Genomic DNA, 14,926 nt, shown 5'->3' on the forward strand with positions numbered 1-14,926 from the left:
TACGCATCTGGTGGCGTTATTTCTGGTGAGTGGAAGTTCCAAAAATGATCGCACAGTATTCGAAGAGACTCTCTGGCAGTGTGACAGATTATCTTGTCCTGCTGAAATATCTGTTGATTTTAAGCTTGGACCATTTTCGTGACATTTTACGTATGGCCGAAAATAGTACTCCATTATAAAATTTTTTTCTGCAAAACTGAAAATCATCCTAAAGTATCTAACATTAACATGATATTGACAAACGTTATAACAACGTTCAGAAACCACTCAATACGTTTCGCCACATGACACATAGAAATTTGAGGCATTCGAATTTCAGTAAACTGCTTATTACTGCTTACTGTTTATTTTGCCGCATACCGTATTAGCACAAAATCAATAGTAAAATTTTAAGTCGTCTCTTGTTTTTGTAAATCACACATAATGCATACACCTAAGATCATCCCCGCGACGCCAGAGTGTACCACGTGACCTCTAATCATATTTAACACTCCCAACCAATTGAGTGCACTTGGATATTTAAGTATAGAAAACATTTCCAAATACTCTTTTAGTGTAATTCTTTTCATTTCAAATAATTTTAACCTTTTCAACGTTTTATTTATATAAAATAGCATGTTGTGCTAAAGATATAAAATGTTTATAGTTAATATCACTACGATGTGAAGTTAATCTACCCTCATGTGAACTTTCAGTCTACCCTATGTAACAAGCGTTACATTCCGCACAAGTAATATGGTAAACAACATTGATTTGTACAAAAGAAGGTAAAATGTTTTTATCTTGTTAAACAAGGGACTGTCAGGAACTATGTTACGTCAAGATTATTTCAGTAAGACTCTAAGACACTAAGGTATGGCCATTAGAAAAATTTAGCTCTATTCAAATAAAAATAACAATCTCTTCTTCTTTAGCTGCCGTGTCCGTATTCAGACATTGGCCGTCATCATAATACAAGTTCTCTATCGGCTGCTGCGCGAAATAATTCTTCTGCTGTGGCAAAGTTACAATAATTAATGAAATTAATAAAACGACAAAATATGAATCGAAATAGGTAGAAAAATTGAAAAAGGTAGAAAGAGAAATGAACATTAAAGTAACTATTATTTTTAATATTCACATAAAAACGGTTCAAGATCCAAATTTAATATCACATGTATGTAGCTAGAAACTTATTTGGATAAAACTTCACCTAAATAAAATTTTTTTACAGAGAAGCTTAAAATTATCCATTCTACAACCTAATATAATATACAGCTAATTTTCCCTTGGAAATATACCTTAATCTGACCCTCTTTGGTCCTAAATTAAAATCTAGTCGTTACCGAACCATGTCCCAAACGTAATTATATTGCCCTAGGAACAAATTAGATGAAAGATTTTATCTTAAATTAGAGCATTGAGGATGTATGAGTTGTAACCCTTCGGGAAATTAGAAAATGCGTGTGTAAGTTTGGTTTCGTATATAGACAAGATATTTTCATATTTTATTAGTGCGGCAGATTCGTGCAAACATTATAAGATTGGTGCATTTAATGATAGAAGCGTATACTTTTTAGGGTTAGCCTAGAAAATCCAATCACTAGTTTATGCAACAATAAAAATGAAGTACAGAGTACAAACATACGTTCAGACAAGCAGGCCATCGAAATTTGCAAATCTAAGGATTATTTCCATTCGCATGTTAATTTCATTAAAAAAGATACTTTAAAACCATCGATAAATCTGGATCCTTTGAACCCACCAAGAGTTAGATTAACCAATAACTCTAATAGTCGATATCTTATAACCAGATTAAGCGAACCGGATATCTTTTTTTTTTTTTTTTTTTTTTTATGGCATTGACTTGGGTGTCATTTAGCCAGTCACACCTTTTTTTTTGTTTTCTGTTCATACATAAGGAAGGCAATGAGGTCCTTAGAGTTCCATAGCAAACTCTTCTACAGCTCTCTACTCAGTTCAAAAGCTGGCCGCTATGGACTGTCCAAGTTGCTCACCACATTTTTCATTATGTATCTTCTTCTTCTTCTTCTTCTTCTTTCATATGTACATAATATACCAAATTATCAGGATTAACAAGTTTAGAGATTAATTTTAGTTTCACAGATAAATTTCATTAAACAATCATATATATTCTTGCTGTTCAGAGACAATAGATAGGATACATTGAAAGGTGGAAAAACATTACATTTTATTAAATCTTGGATTAAATTATATGTGCATGGAATATATTTTGCGCACTCAAAGAAAGTATGATTTAAGTCACCAAGCTTCTGACATTCTGTACAAAGATTTGAATTAAGAACTTTAATTCTTGCTAGATGTAGAGGGAAACATGCATGTCCAAACTTCATTCTAATTAATGTTGTTATATATCTTCGAGGTACTACGTAATTTTTAAACCAATATATATTTGGAACAGAAGGTTGAATCAGTGAATACTGAGATTTGGATTGCTTACAAAGATCTCTCCATGATTGACTCCACTAATTTTTAACTCGATGCTTAATACTGTTAACTAAGTCAGATATGCAAAACTTACGATTATGTGAAGTACCATATTCAATGGCTTTTTTAGCCAACCTATCAACATATTCATTATGCGTTACTCCTATATGAGCCTTAACCCATAAAAAGTTCACTCTTCTTTTATTTTTATGAATTTCAAAAAGGATTTTCTTAATTAGTAGGATATAAATATTTGAATTGTTATTGGGAAAATCCATAGTTTGAATAGCAAGAAGAACAGAGAGTGAATCGGAAATAATTGTTGCAGATATATCTTCTGATTCTTTAAAATATTGCAGGGCCTCATAAATTGCTATGGCTTCAGCACTGAAGATAGAAAAATCATGGCCTAACTTAAATATTTTTTCTGTTTTAGTAGCAGGTATGAAAAAGGCACATCCAGTGCCAACTAACGTCTTAAATGCATCTGTATATATATTTATAGAATCTGGCCAATTATCTAAGAATGTTCTTAAGATGTTAGAGCTAATATTACTGTTTTCATGGTAAATTGGTTTTACTAATTTAACTTTATGTAAAAAAGAATGAAAATCTTCGAGTCCAAAACTATCAATCATGTTATAATCACAGTCAAAATTTAACAGATCTCGAAAAGCCTCGCAAAGGGGAGGAGAGTTCTTTAGCTTCCAGTATTTATTAGTTAAATCCGCTACATTCAGCTTGTTAATATTTTGGTAAAGACCGATATTTAGGTAACGAATTTTCATTAAAAATTTCTGGCTGAGATATTTCCTTCTATAATTGAGTGGAATTTCTAAAGCTTCTACATGTAAAGCTTTATTTGGGGTTGATTTCATAGCTCCCAAACAGATACGGAGTCCTAAGTTTTGTACAACGTCTACTTTGTTTAAAATATGTTTAGAAGCTGAGCCATATAGAATACTACCATAATCAATTATAGATCTAATATATGATCGATAGAAAAGCAAGGAAGTTTCAACATCAGCTCCCTACCAGATCCTTGAAACTGATTTAAGAAAATTTAGACCCTTATTACATCGATTTATCATAAAGTCAATATGTAATTTCCAAGTCAATTTACGATCCAAAATCATTCCCAAATACTTAATGGAAGAAGCAAATGCATAGTCGTAGCCATTAAGTTTTAAATTCTCTATTTTTGGGATATTATATCGAGTGAAAATACAGACAGTAGATTTATTTTGAGCTATTTCGAATCCGTTTTGATTGAACCATAAATTAACACAACATTGAATTCGTCCTAAGGTTTGAACCGAGTTATCATAAGTTTTGGCCTGTGAATACAGGAGAAAATCATCAGCATATTGTATTATTTGAAATTTAAAAATGTCAGTAGGGACTTTATGCAAATCCGCAGTATACATATTGAACAAAAGGGGACTCAATACTGATCCCTGTGGTAGTCCTAAATTATTATATCTAGGGCCTATCAGTTTATTATAATTAGTTCTTAGATATATCTTTCTGCAGGAATAAAAATTATAAAGAGCTTCAGCCAACTGAGGCGGTATATGAAAATGTTTTATCAATTTTTCCCTTAAAATGTCAAGACTGACATTGTCATATGCACTTTCAATGTCTAAGCATATAGTAGGTAAATAGGTGTTGTTGGAAAATGTGTTTTGAATATCTGTTACTAGTGTAGAAAGTGCGTCTAAAGTACCATATCCTTTTTTATAACCAAACTGAAAATCTGGAAGAAGTTTATTTTTTTCTACCCACCATTCCAACCTGTGTTTTATCATTCGTTCTAGAGTTTTCAACATACAGGACATAAGAGAAATCGGTCTATATGACTGAGCCAAATTTGAGTTTTTACCTGGTTTTAATATTGGTAAAACAATTACATCGTGAAATTGATCAATAACTGATTTATTGCTGATTACACAATTAAAAATATCTAACATTAGAAGTTTGGCAATTTTAGGGAGATGTTGAATCATTGGATATTTAATATTATCAAATCCTGGACTCGTGTTATTTCGATTTTTTAGAACATATTCTAGTTCTGTAATATTAAAAGGTTTTAGTTAAAAATGGCTTTGCTTATCTGGAATATAATTATGAGTATTAGGTGGTTTAACAGATGGCGGAGCAATTTTATCAAAGATTTCATCCTCTAAGGTGTTATCCAAATTGTATGCATTTGGAATTGATTTTCTATTTAGTTTTCTGGCTTGCTTCCACAACGTTGTAGTTGGAGTATTTTTGTTTAGAGAAGACACAAAATCTTTCCAACTCTTTTTAGCTATCAATTTTAGATTCTTCTTAGTTTTAGCCATGCTAGCTTGACACTTTATATAATTATTAAAATTAACATTTTTTTTATATTCTGTCAGTGCTTCTTGCCTTTCTTTAATAATTGTATCACATTCTGTATTCCACCAAGGTGGGGAACAACGAATTTTGTTTTTAAAAGTTTTATATTGCGGGATTGAAATGTGCGCAGCATGATTCATACTATCTATTAGAAAGCAATATTTATCAGATGTACTGTCCATTTCGTAAACACTATTAAAAAAATTTTCAACTGAGGTTGTGTATAGAGTCCAATTGGCTTTTCTAATGTTCCACTTACTTCTGGGTATAAACTCTTCAGTTGTAGTACTATCTAATATTTCCATATTGATAATAAAATGATTAGAGCCTAGTGTGTCAGAATGTATGTACCAGTGGATTTTATTAGCTATGTCAGGAGTAACAAAAGTTACATCAATTGCTGAACTATTTTGATCTGGTCGAGTAAGAACAGTAGGCTCGCCATTATTTATTACGATAAGGTTGAGATCATCTGCAGTATTAATAAGCTGTGTTCCAACTGTGTCATTGTAACTAGATCCCCAAATAATATGGTGAGCATTAAAATCTCCTCCTATAATTGCTGAATTATTAACTTGCGAGAAGATGTTTGTCCAATCATTTATTGAACTTTTACTTTGAGGTGGTCTATATATAGATAAAATATTCAGATCCTTTGTTTTATATTTAATTGTTACACCACAAACTTCTATTTCCGTGTTAAAATTAGAGTTTAAATTTAATTCACTAAAAGTAATTGAATTGTGGATGAGAATAGCTACACCACCGAAGCCATCATTTCTTTCTTTTCTAACCAAATTATAATTTTTAAAATGATAACTAATATCTTTTTTGAACCATGTTTCACTAATTAGGAGGATGTCTATACTTTTATTATTTAAATAATGCATTAAACTACCTTTGTTTGATATAGCAGATCTGGAATTCCACTGACTTATTTTTAAATTATGTTGTATTGACATTATGAATTAATTATGAACTGTTCTACTTCTTTAATAATTATTTTGTTGTCTAAGGTTTTTATGTCTTCTACTGTATGAATATTTTTTAAAAAGTTTATTATAAATGTTGCTACAGATTTAGCTAGTTCAGTTTTAATTTCGATATTATTATTCGGTGTATAAGAATTAGTTGGCAAAGGTTGAGACGGTCCAAAAGTGAAGGGGAACATCGGTTTATGAGATGTTGATTCTAAAATAGGTGAATTTGCTTTTCTTTTCTTTCCTGAGTGTTCATTTGAATTATTTATATTAGAGTTTGATTGAGTCAAAAATTGATATCTATTAATTTCTACAGTTGGCCAGGTCGGACCAAGATTTTTATCATTATTATTAATTGGTAGGGATGGAAATTCTTTTTCATTATTATTTAAACAAGAGAAAGAGTTGGGACTGATGACTGCCGAAAAGGAGTTTTCACATATTAATCTAGCTTCCACAAAAGTAGTTTTTTGTTCTATCATAATATTCTTAATTTTCTTTTGTTTTTCATAAAAAGGACATTTTTTTGATATTGTCACATGTTCGTTATTTTTGCAATGTATACAAAACATATTTTTTCGCAATGATGGTCTTTATTTTTAATTTCACCGCACTGTATACATAGTTCCTGTGTACTTCGGCATTGCCCTGAAACATGCCCAAATTTTAAACACTTATAACATTGAACAACTCGGCCAAAAAACTGTTCAACAGAAAAATATACTCTATTAAAGGCAACATAATTCGGTAAAATATTGCCTTCAAAAGTTATAATTATAGTTTTTTTGTCCACATATTCAATTTTATCTTCTTTTTGTACCCTACGCTTAGTCCTATATATACTCAAAACATTAGAAGGAGTTTCGATGTTATCCATGAGATATTTCACATCATATCTAGTGTCAACGTCTTTCACCACACCTTTTATTTCTAGTAAATGACTAGGAATATATGCTTTCAAATTTTGTTCTTTAAGTGAGCTGTTATTGACGAGGTTATTTGCCTCTAACCGAGAAGTAAGCAAAACTTTTACACGGTTCCTACCTATACTTTTAATTTCTCGAACATTCGTTAACTTTAATTTTTTAAAAATAAGGTGCCCAATCGTCATTGCATGTAATTTTCCCAAATTAAGATCATCACCAATCCTTTCAATGTAAACCCAAATATTATCAAGATTATACTTATCTGAAAGCAAATTGAATTGTTTAATCTTCGGTCTCGCATTTTGTCCATCATCTTGCATATTCAATTCCATTTTACTAATAATATCACCATTATCCGCAGTCACTCGCGTCACAAGAGACGTCCCTGACTCACTTTTATCCCCCATTTAGGGGGAAATAAGTTTTAAACCACTATATACTGAAATGTTTTTGTTTATAGACACTAAATTAATTATTAACCACTACTTTATCTTCCAAAAAACACCAAAACTTTTATCTTTTACAGGAATAGATCAAAATATCAAGATCAACTTTGAACCGGATATCTTAAAAGCCATTAAACTTCATCTTGCTTTTCTACACGATCAACCTGCTTCAGTATTTTATGATGGATTTACTTACCAACACAAGCGTTAAATTTTTTTGGCTTCCTACCAAGACCGAAGATTTACGAAAAATCTTCTAGAATTTAACGATGCCTATGGAATTGTAAGCTATATTTGCGTGCTGTACAACGCAAATTGCCAAATAATAACTGACCTACAAGAAAAGCTTACCACCTGGAAGAATTATATAGAAGAACTCTTTGCCGATGAAAGAGAGACTCATGATATTGGTAACATACAAGGTGAGGAAGGACCAAAAATCTCTAAAGAAGAAATACTATATGCTATAAAAACAATGAAAAATGGCAAATCACCGGGTCCAGATGGACTTCCATCGGAACTTCTTAAGCTTGTGGAAGATGAAACAGTAAATGTTTTGGTTGACCCCTTTAACTGCATTTATAAAACAGGAGAAATATCTAAGGAATGGCTTCTGTCAACTTTTGTAACTATTCCAAAGAAAACAAACGCAAAACTGTGCACTGACCATCGCACAATAAGCTTAATGGGACACACACTAAAAGTATTTCTCTTAAAGTGATATATACAAGAATTCACAAAAACTAGACGCTGACATCAGTGATACTCAATTCGGGGTTCGAAACGGGCTTGGAACAAGGGAAGCACTATTTACACTTAATATCATGTGCCAAAGATGCCTAGATGTTAACCATCTATATGCCGTTATATATATGTGCTTTATTGACTACAACAAAGCGTTCGACAAAGTTCGCCACGAACACCTGATGAGACTGTTGGTAGAGAAACACTTGGATAAAAGGGACCTCAGAATTATCTTCAATATTTACTATAACCAGAAGGCGAATATTAGAGTAGAACGGGAAACAACCGAGGAACTCGATATTAAAAAAGGCGTAAGGCAGGGATGCATACTTTCACCAACCTTGTTTAACTTATATTCAGAAGATATTATAAACAGAGCCCTTGCTGACCAAGATATAGAGTTAAAATAAATGGCATTTTAATAAACAACCTGAGATACACTGATGACAGAGCATTAAGAGCAGAAACCCCGGAAGATCTCCAAACACTGATAAACAGAATAGTAGAGTGCAGCGAAAAGTTCGGTTTATCACTTAACATCAAAAAAACAAAAATAATGATGGTGTCGAAATCTCCACAAATTTTCTGACATAACCGTACATGATCAAAGAATTGAGCGTGTTAGAAAATATAATTATCTGGGAACTGTTATTAATGAAAACAACGACAACTCTGAAGAAATCAAGATCAGAATAGAAAAAGCTAGATCTACTTTTACCAAAATGAAAACAGTTTTATGCGGAAGAGAGCTAAGTTTAAATCTTAAAATTCGCCTCATGAGATGTTACGTGCTGTCAGTTGTTTTCTATGGAATGGAAGCTTGGACACTGAAAAAGATCGATACAAGGAAAATAGAAGCATTCGAGATGTGGATGTACCGCAGGATACTGAGAATATCGTGGACCGAGAGAGTGACAAACATGGAAGTGTTGCGAAAGATGCAGAAAGAAAAAGAACTTGCGCTTACTATTAAAAAGCGCAAACTGCAATACTTGGGACATATAATGAGGGGACAAAAGTACCAGCTACAATTAATTATTCAGGGAAAAATAATAGGTAAAAGATCCATTGGCAGAAGAAAACATTCATGGTTGAAGAATTTAAGAAATTGGTACAAGTGCAGCAGCTGCCAATTATTTAGATCAACGGTATCAAAAATACGCATAGCCTTGATGATAGCCAAACTTCGGAACGAGGACGGCACCTGAAGAAGAAGAAGAATGGAATTGGTTCAGATGAGGTGGAAGCTGATCTTTCTGCTTTTAAACCGGGAGATATTAACATAACTTCAACCACGATTTTCTAAGTCCTGCCCTTTTGCAATACTGGAAGGTTAGAAAAAGCACTTACAATTTATGGAAAAATCCACGGGTTTCCTGTGACATTTTCCTATGAAAATTAGTTGTGATGAATTTCTAGTTCCTGCCATATCCATAAAATGACAGGATACTATCAATTTTATGAAGAGAATTTGTTGGGCAGGAGGGTTGCAAACGGACTAAGGAAGTATATAGATATACAAACATGTAATGAAAATAATGAAATTTTCATAATTTTGTAAGTTCTGCCAACTTAATAAATTAAACATGATTATTTGAAAATGATCTAAAAAAATGTTGGCATGACTTCTCCTAATGTTTAGCTGCACTTGTCCCTTTTAAAATTCTGAGGAACTTTTTCACCCTCGTTCCGTGATTTTCTGAGCCATAAAATAAATTTTATTATAAAATAATTAATTTAAGTAGACATTATACAAAATGGCAGGATGTTTAGTTACACATTTTTTACTATACATAGTTAAAAAGTGTAAGAAAATTCGTGGAAAGTTACACGATTTTCTGAGTCATGCCATTTTGCACAATCTCAAGAATGTTAATATAAAGCTATTTAAAACGAGGCAGGATGGTTGTGAAGTTATTTCGTATATAAGAATAAAATTTTATGTCTGTAACATTATTGCAGGTTGTTATAAAAACATATTCATATCACCAGAATATTCTCATATACCAGTCTAGGCATGTCAAGTATGCTTAAAAAACACTAATATAAAACCATTTACAACGTGGCAGGATAATCGCAAAGATATTTAGTACATAAAAATTAAATTTTATATCGATAAAAGAATCGTACGGCATTAAATATTATTTTCCTTAGTAATGTCTCGGATTTTTACACACCTTTCAAATATAATATCAAACTGTAAGATCTTTATTTTAAACGATTAGATCATATTTGTATCTAAGTAAAGGTAATAAAAGTAATAGGAAGAAAATCAATAATTTTACAATTAATTGGTTATAGTAGGGATTTTACCTATTATACAGGCTGTCCAGAAACTCTTCTAACAAACAAAGCCCGGAGATTCCATACATAATTTTAGGAAAATTTAACTCAATTTACCTAGTCCGAAAATGCTTCCGAAGAAAGCTAGAGCTTTTTAAAGATGTTTTGTAAATTAGTTTTTTTAAAATATCTCCAGAACACTTCTATTTAGAAAAACGAAAACTGGTACACCTATTTATCTTCCAGAGATAAATCGATTCCATCAATTGTCAATTTTTTGTACCAGTCATAGGCGTCCGTTTAGGGTAGGAAAACGGACATTTATAACGCATAACTTTTCTGTGTTTAACTTTTAAGCATTTTTGACACTGGCTTATTAAACTATGGGGTATTCTTGTACTAAAAGGTACTTTTGCTTAAAGTCGGTAGGATACGCCATGTTCTAGAAAAATCGATTTGAAAAATTTTTCGGTTTTGAATTTAAAAAAAAATGAAAAAAAGCTATTTAGAAAAACGACACAAGTTTGTGTCGCCCTGTCAATACGGGTAGCCTTGTATATTAGAAAATATTTTTAAATTATTATCCTATCTTTTTCCCACGTTTTACCTAAATAACTTTTTTTCGTATCTCTTACGACAAACGAGTAATTGGACTTTGTCACACTAATACCCCACCCTGTATACGAAATAACTATCAAACCATTCTGCCTCTTTGTAACAAGACTTAAATTAAGATTCTCCAAACATATGCAAAATGGCATGACTCAGAACATCGTGGAATTTTTAACGAATTTTCTTACAAATCTAGGACTCCTGCCGTCTTACAAGAATGGTTTAACCTTCCTGCCGAGTACCGAAAAAGTATTGATTGCATTTGAGTATTATAACTTTTTAAAGGCAGGACTCAGAAAGTCACGGAATTAGGGTGAAAATTTTCCGCAAAATTTTCCAAGGGACAAGTATACTTAAACATTAGGAGACGTCATGCCAATATTTTTTGATCATTTTGAAATAAATATGTTGAATTTATTTAGTTGGGAGGACCCAGAAAATCATGAAAATTTCATTATTTTCTTACATGTTTGTATACATTTATAATCCGTTAGCCTGTTTGCAACCTTCCTGCCCAAAAAAATTTCTTCATAAAATCGATAGTATCCTGTCATTCTACGGATATGGCAGGACTCAGAAATTCATCGCAAAACCCTATTTTTATTTTTTGGGAAAATTTATTTTTTACAGGAAAATGTGCTAGACTTCAGAGCGGAATGTAAGTTTACCGCTGAATATTTCACATCTACTAAGCTTCAATACCAAAACTATTAATGATATTATCATACAATTTCTTAAAGATTCTAAAATAAAAATTTAATATGACATCTTCAATCTTCAACTTTCAAATATCTGTGGCAAAAAGTTTATCTAATGCCATCCCCTCTTTGTGAACACACACACACACAGGAAAATGTCACAGGAAATTTGTGGATAGTGGCACAGATTGTAAGTACGTCGTCTACCCTTTCAGTATTGCAAAAGTCAGGACTCAGGAAATCGTGTCTGAACTTCTGTATAATATCTCCCGGTCTATTTTAGGTCCTTTCTCAAGTCGGAAAGAATTATTCATCTGGTAAAATCAAGGGAATGTCACCGAAATTACTATTCCGCAGTCTCTCCAAAACGAAATTTTTAAACATAACGACGTATTCTGAGGGACTAGAATCAAATTATTTTTGTAATAACTTTAGCAGAAGAGTTTCTTTAGTAGGAGAAGAATTTCCTGGCTGAGAAACTTAAGAGAGTTGTATAGTTGTAGCCAGTGGCGTAACAAACTCCGTCGGGGCCCCCCCCCAGAATTGGAAATGGGCCCCCTTTAAAAAATTGTCCAATGCGACATGTGTGACAAATACCTATATGTGTTACAGCCCAGTAAATCAACGTAAAATATGGCGATACCGTGTAATTTTCAGTGTCACCACCGAAGTGGTCAACTCAAGATTTTTCGAGTTATTTATGAGTAAAACTGTTTATTGTTCAACAAAAAAACCACGATTTTAGGCGATTTTTGGCAAATAGTTTAAAGAGTAAATATTCGATCGAAAAGAATATTGTTAGCAAAAATGTATCTAGCTTATAAAAAAAGTGAAACAAAAATTAAGTTCATCGACTCAGTAAAAGAAAACATGTAGCTCATGAAAAGTTTTTCTTATTCGTCAAATTCCAAATCAAATATTTCAACGTGAAATAACCAAAAAATGAAATACTGTTCGGGGAAACTCATTAGAACTTTCTTAAAGTGTTTAAAAGAAGCTTTATTTTTTACAAAGTTTCTAGCATCAAAACTAAACCAGTTACGCTCAAAATGCAGTTAATCCCATTTTTTGGTAAAAAATTGTGAAAATATCCCCCTATTTAGCACCCCAAATGAAACTAATCGTTATCGCCTTACAAATTACCTAACTGTTTTATACGACCTGTAAGTTTCACCGGTTCAAAGTGTTTATTTTTAAAATGGTTCTAGGTTAAGGGCTAAACGAGTCACTAATCACGACTATATGCAAATTTTAAACAGCCGTGTCTTAAAAAATTTTTGTCTTACAGAAAAACAAAATAAAGCCAAAATATTTATAAAAGCAAGACCTACCTACATTTCTTTACTCTTTGAGATTTTTCGTATCACTAATACTTTTTAAGTTATTTTGAATAAAAAAGGCATTTTTCCAAAATAAAAAAACTTTTAATAAATTTTTTCACAAAAAAGAACTTCGAACCGGTCAAACTTACAAATCATATAAACAATAAATATTTAAAGTAAATGGTGAAGCGCTACTGATAAATTTTATTTAATGTACGAAATAGGGGCAGATCTTCACGATTTTTTATACCAAAAAAGGGGCCAACTTTATTTTGAGCGAACTCGTATAGTTTTTGTGCTAGAAAGTTTTATAAAACAAATAAAAACAAAGCTTTTTTTGAAACATTTAAAAACAGTTTTAAGAGTTTTTCCCGAAAATTGCTTCATTTTTGATTATTTCAGGTTGAAATGTTCGATTTGGAATTGGACAAATAAGAATAATTTTTCATGAGCTTCAACTATGCTTTCACTGTGTCGATAGACTTCATGAATAAGTACACCATTTTCTGAATCTTTTAAACAACATTTTTGCTACAAATATTTTTTCGATATCTAATATTTAATACGATAAATACGTACTTATTTTTGAGTTATTTGTGAAAAACCCGTCTGAGAACGTTGTTTTTTTAATAAATATTTTCAATCGCAAATGACTTGAAATGTATTAGCATAGATAAAGAAACTCTATAGAAGAACAAAAGTTGCTTATAATTAGTCAATTTATACATTTCCGGACTTATTTTAAACGTATGTTTTTCACCCCAAGGAGGGGTGTCACCCCCCGAAGTAAAAGCAACCAACGGCATAAATCCAACTTTGAAGTGGAGTGTAACTAGAACCTAAATCCAAATTGTCAAGCAAATACGTACATCGTGACGCTGATAATTTCACTCCAAAACTGTCATTTACTGAGCTATTGGTGTATTCATGCATTATTTATGACGACTTATATTTTTCATCTTTATTGGTATAGAATAAAATAGAACAAAAATTACTAAATGATTACATTAGTATTATTCTATGAGATGAGCAACTTTCTTCGTGCACTATCTACTATCAGCGAATATATCAACAATTTTATTAATTCGGATGGACAACTTCATTTTCAATACTGCACTGCTTAAAAAACGTATGTATGCAAATAATATAGAAACACATTTTTACATATATTAGACAACAAGATGGGGCCCTTGACATATTGGGGCTTCATGTTGCGGGGCCTCTGTTACGACTCTGGATAATTGTATCGAAATACTAAACGTAGGTAAAGATTAAAGAGAAAACCCATTTCGGCAAATTGCAATTCTCAAATCTTTCAATAGTACACCACATAATTTATTGCCGTTACCATAAAATTTCGGTAGGCCGGAAGGGATTAAGTTTCTAGATATTATGAGATGATTAACTTGGCAAATACATCTATTTAGAAATTTAAGTTTTTAATTTTAAACACACACCGTAAAATAATATAACAATAACAGATTTTTACATAATATCAGATGACAAGATGGGGCCCCTAAACGATTGGGGCCCCCCGCAAGCATCACGCTGCGGGGGCCTCTGTTACGCCCCTGGTTGTAGCTCAGTAGATCTTTTCAGAGCTGCCCCCAATAATGTACGGATAGCTGTGATGATAGCCAACCTCGGATAGTAAAAGGAATTAAAAAAGAAGAAGAAGAACTTTAGCATGGTTCTCATTATTATTCATTCTATAAGATATAAAACTGATTAATTATCTCTGTTTCTGGAGGAATTAGGATTTCCCCCGATAGTTGCGGTTATACAGAGCACTGGCTTGAAGCAGGGGCGACCCGTCGGGGTAGGCAAGGTAGGCGCCGCCTACCCTCTTCAAATGTAGTACAATAATATAAATTATTAATATAAATTACTTATTTCAAAATTGTAATTTATAAATTTTGACACAATACCTACAATAAAATAGCAAAAATTATCCAAATTATTTTTAAAAATATCCAAAAAATTTTCTCCGTAGTTATAATTATTGTACGCTCCTTGTAGTATCAGTAGTACTGTATAAGATTCTATATTCTTCCTGGGTCAGGCACTTGAAAACGTAGCCTGAAA

Source organism: Diabrotica virgifera, chromosome 8 (assembly GCF_917563875.1).
Source record: "Diabrotica virgifera virgifera chromosome 8, PGI_DIABVI_V3a".
Classification (NCBI taxonomy): Eukaryota; Metazoa; Arthropoda; class Insecta; order Coleoptera; family Chrysomelidae; genus Diabrotica; species Diabrotica virgifera.